Here is a 5,174-nt window from a genome sequence, read left to right as displayed (position 1 = left end):
CTGAAACTAAAAGAAGAAACCTTAATTATAGAGAGAAGAGAGAGAGAGTCTCTCTCTAGAATTCTACATCTAAAACTAAAGTTTGTGTGAATGAATGATGAATGATCCATCCTCCTTCACTCCCAGCCTCTAATATGCATACTGGGCTCAAAACTGGGCCAGAAATAAGCTCTAAAATCGCCCCCAGCGTTTTCACTTAATAGCAGCACATGCCGCTTGTCACGTACATGCGTCATCCACGCGTACGCATTGCTTTGATAATTCACTGGCCACACGTACGCATCAGTCACACGTACGTAGGGGTGGCAAACGGGCCTAAACCCGCCGGGCCGACCCGTGTAACCCGCCAAAAAAGGCGGGTTGGGCTGGAAAATTGGGACCGCCAAATAGCAAAAGCCCGCCCAACCCGCACCGCTTAAACCGCGGGTTTTGGCGGGCTTTGGCAGGGCGGGGCGGGCTTCCCCGCCGGGCTAAGGTTTTTTTTAGTGAGGGGGTATTTTTGCAATTTTTTTCCTAAAACCTAACTTCCCCCAACCTAACTTACAAGAGTATGAAGATAAAAATTGAGTGTTTTGAATTATGTTTATGTTATTTTGGAGACAATATTTATAATTATGTTTTGGATTATGTTTATTTTGCTTTGGAGAGAATATTTATACTTATATTTTGAATGAAAATTTGGTTTATAATTATATTTATTAGATATTTATAATTACAAAGACTTTAATGTTTGTAAATATAAAAATATAATTTTTTATGCCATTAGAAATTATAAATTTATTAACATGGTTGTGAAATTATATATATTACTTATTAGTAGTTAATAGTAAAAAAAAAAAGAGGAGCTTTGGCGGGCTTAGCCCGCCAGCCCGCCAGCCCGCAGTTAGGCGGGGCGGGCTAGGATTCTAGGACCGCCTAATTAGGCGGGGCGGGGCGGGGCGGGGCGGGCTTCCCCGCTTGCCACCCCTACACGTACGCGTCATTTAGAGAATGGCGTACTCATGCGTGCGTTTCAGCCACGCGTGCGCGTCGTTTCCAGCTTCTCAACCATTCCATATCTTGTGTTCCTTCCACTTTTGCATGCTTCCTTTCCATCCTCTAAGCCATTCTTACCCTATAACCCTGAAATCACTTAACGCACATATCACGGCATCAAATGATACTAAAAGAGGATTAAAAATTAGCAGTTTTAAGGCCAAAGAAGCATGTTTTCATTCTTAGCACAAAATTAGGAAGGAATCTCAAAAGCATGCAGTTTATATGAATAAGTGTGGAAATAGTTGACAAAATCTACTCAATTCAATCCAAAATAAACCTTAAAATAATAGTTTATCATATATTAACATAAGTAATAAGTAAAAAAAAGTCCCCCTGTACTCTTTCTACATGCAAAAATACGAGTTGAATAGTAAGGTCAAGACAACCAAGGAATTCAATAATGATCAAACAAATATAATTTCTTGCCATTAAAAAAAGGCAGACTCTATGCCGCCATAGATCACTGTATTTTGTCAACCAAAACGGAAAACATAAAAAAAATAAAAGAGGACATAAAAGTTTTTTTATATAAAAAAAGTGAAAGAACATCAAATATTAGTATAGACAAATGTATCCAAGAGCAAAGTCATTCCTTAGAATAGAAGCCAACCTACTCACAGCCATCAACTGTCACTCTAAATAGAGGTTGTCTTTTAACTTTGAATCCCTCAGAACCTCCATTTGATAAGCAGCAGATACTTTAGCATGTAACAATAAAAGGAAGAAAATAAGGGGTATTAAACAACAGAATGAAAAAAACTACAAAGTTAACAATGAAAAAGAAAAGGTTTCATCATCTTAGACAAACATAAGAATATGACATACAAAGAGCCTAAATAACCATAAATAGATAAATAAATGTTTCACCGGTGAGTAATGTAAACTTTCTTACTGTAGTGTACCCTTCAGGCCATATGGATTTTTCAACATGGAAAGATGAAATATCTTCAACTAATTTCCCTGAAACAGATGAGTTTTAAATTCCAGTGACTACAATGCTCTTTGATAACTAGCATCTCATATATGTAGCGCTCTCTGTTGACATATAATTACATAGTATGCATGTAGTAAATCTATACAAAAGTATCATTCAGCCATTATATTTATTTTTAGGGTGAAAAAATCAGGTTCTCTTGAAAATGCCATAGATTTGAGCCATATTGATCCATGTATTCAAAGCTATTAAAGAATTTACGATTAATCCACTCTGATTGTAAAACTCTATGCAATTAGATATTAGTGGGCAAGAACGTACACATTATAACATTTGTTCCCCTGTAAAAATAAAAGATATTAGTGATTGATTGATCATGTAAAAATATTCTAAAAAGTAACCAAAGCCTTTTTGTTTGGGCACTAATACCTGTCAAGTTTAATACCAATACTTGCTGCAAATACATAAGGGAATCATAACTGCTGATATTGACAAATTACATTTGTAGGTCGCCTACTTCCAAGGGAAATTTAATGTTTTCCGCTCTTTGTCACTCAAAGAATCTTCTCCTGAATTTGCACACTGTCTATCCTCTCTAGTAATATTTTTACAGTCATTAGTTGTACATCTTTTTTGAAACTCTAGGATCTATGAGCAAAGTTTCTATTCATTTAAATACATGTTAAGTCAAATTAAAAACCACAAATCTGAGCTACCATGTGAACACTATTCAATTCTGAAAACCAAAGTAGAATACGTAAGGAACTAATGACCAAAGATAAACATTAAGAATTCAAACTGTATGAAACAATTTGAGGACTTTATGGTCACTTCTTTTTAGTTACTGCCTTTTGCGCTAGCTAAATGGTTGGATGAAATAGTATATATAATATCATCATAATATATATTTTACTGGACACTCAAAATAGATTTGATGATGCAAGTACCTTTTCTCTTATTGGTTTAGTCTTCGATCAATTGTCTGATTAGGTCTATACAACTTTTATTCTTATCTCACAACAAAACAAAATCCTTCATAGCTAAGATCTTAAATATAATCTAGATATCTTTGACATTTTAATCAAATTTTAATGAGCAAGTCAATTGGTAGCAATAACTAACATTGCCAATAAGCATCTCATAGTAAAGTAAAAGACTTCATAATCATATGATCTAACAAACGAAAGGTTAAGTTTCCTACCATTTTAAATTCATAAAACACAAAAGAACAGTTAAGTTTTAGACTATGTTGAAGTGCCCTGCTCATGAACTTAAGATTTTTTCTTGTAGAAATGAGAGGCAAGAATAATAATAGATTCTACAAAGATCATTCACTATTATATATAAGTATATGTACACATTTTTTTCAACATTTTATTTAGTATTTACAAACTTTGCATAAAAGCCAATCTCTAATCCTCTTAAAAACTTTAAGAAATGAGAGTGCAATTTGTTGAATTCATGATAATGATCTGAAATTCGTTTATATTTCAAAATTATGGAAATGATGAATGATTGCAGTCTATTTGCCTTGTTTCTCTGTGCTACATGATTCAATTTTCCTGCCATACGAGAATGTGCTTAACTACGATAGCTTCACAGTTCGATTACCTGAAGATGAAAGTCCTATCTTGATAAAGCATCTTTGGGTATATTGATTTGTTATCGATTTTTTTATGGCTTATTTGACGCATTGTTGTCGATGGGACAATTTATGCATTGAGTTATCAATAAATTTTGTTGAGCATACATATATGATACAAGACAAGAACAAAAGATACACAATAATAACTATTTTGAACCCAAAACTACCAATTTAAAGAAACCTGAGAAGCACAACTAGTAATAGACAAAAAACTTGGGGTGGATATAAGTGTTGTTCTTAAACAAATCACAACTAGTAAGAATTAAACAGCCAGATTTCATGACAAGCACTTATCATGAGCAATATCCAATGCAAATGGAACTCATTTTCTGGGGTTAGCAGTCCAATTTCTCATGCCTCTACCAAAGCCATAGCAAAAAATCCCATGTAACTGAAATAGTGAAAGGGGAAGATTGAAACAGAGAAATTTGCGAAGGGTTAAAAAAGAGAAACAAATTTGCGATGATTGAAATAGAGAAACAAAAGGGGACTAAATTCGTACTTTCTTGTGTTATGGTGAGGGTTGAGTGCCAATTGAGGGAGGAGCAAGAGAGAGTCAGTGACGACGGAGGTAGGGTTTGCGCGAGAGAGAGTGAACGTCGAGGGAGGCCTTGCGAGCGAGAGTGAGCGCCAACGGAGGTAGCGCCGATAGAGGCAGCACCGATTGAAGTTTCCGAAGGTTACAAGTTGAGAGAGGGCTTCGAGCTGAAAGACGAAGATGGGTTCTCAGTGACGAAAAGGGCTACGAGCTGAGAGAGGGCTGCAAGAGAGGGTTCTTAGGTAGCGTTTGTTTTCGGGTACTGAGATTGAAAGACTGAGATTCAGTATCGTGTTTGTTAGTTCAGAGACTGGTACTAAAATTTCTGTCTCTGTCTCTAAAATTTCAGTATTTCAGTACCTCCAAAAAGTAGGGACACAGGGGACTGAAATTTTTAAAGATGAAGACTGAAACTTTAATAACATTTTATACCTAAAATACTTTCATTTCAATTAATTAATTCCAATTTTACCCTTTATGCAAATTAAATTAGAGTTTCATTCTTGTTTCAATTCCTGTCTCCCATTTTGTACCAAACAGAATACTGAGATTTGTTTCAATCCCTGTCTCTTAGTCTCTGTCTCTCAATCTCAGTCTTTCTGTCTCTGTCTCTCAATCTCAGTCTTAAATCTTAGGGTTTAGGGTTCTTAGAGAGTGATGAAGAGGGTTCGAGGGTTTAGGGTTATCTCTTTTTCTCAGTGAGGGCTATTTTGAGTGATGACTGTTCTGAAAAGGCGTTTGAGAAAAAAATTAGTGAAGAATTAAATTTTAAGTAAAAATTCAAATGTTACGTTTTTTAGGTGCCAAATAATTATAGGATATGAGTACTTTTTAAAAATGGGATTGTAGGAAAATAAGTTAGTCACGCTTCAAAAGCAAGACTAAGCATGTCTATTTATTTTTGGAAAATTATATGGTACAAATCTAAATCTGTACAGATTTAAAGATATGATTACGTGGCAAAATTTTAATCACATATTCTAAAGCCACACTTTTTATCTAAAACCGTAACTCTTCAC

The 5,174-nt window shown here is 35.0% G+C and overlaps 1 long non-coding RNA gene across 1 annotated transcript; it reads right to left on the bottom strand.

Annotated features, from left to right (window-relative positions):
* Window positions 1–664: 664 nt before the first annotated feature.
* On the bottom strand, window positions 665–4,525 carry LOC112796857 (uncharacterized). The gene is made up of 3 exons (XR_003199430.3): window positions 4,120–4,525; window positions 1,931–4,008; window positions 665–1,736 (listed from the first exon to the last, which is right to left on the bottom strand). It is a non-coding gene; the product is annotated as an uncharacterized lncRNA (long non-coding RNA).
* Between the last annotated feature and the right edge of the window lie 649 nt (window positions 4,526–5,174).

This window comes from Arachis hypogaea, chromosome 4 (assembly GCF_003086295.3).
Source record: "Arachis hypogaea cultivar Tifrunner chromosome 4, arahy.Tifrunner.gnm2.J5K5, whole genome shotgun sequence".
Classification (NCBI taxonomy): Eukaryota; Viridiplantae; Streptophyta; class Magnoliopsida; order Fabales; family Fabaceae; genus Arachis; species Arachis hypogaea.
The sequence above is the reverse complement of the archived record's forward strand: the minus strand, read 5'-3'. Positions and strand labels throughout refer to the sequence as shown.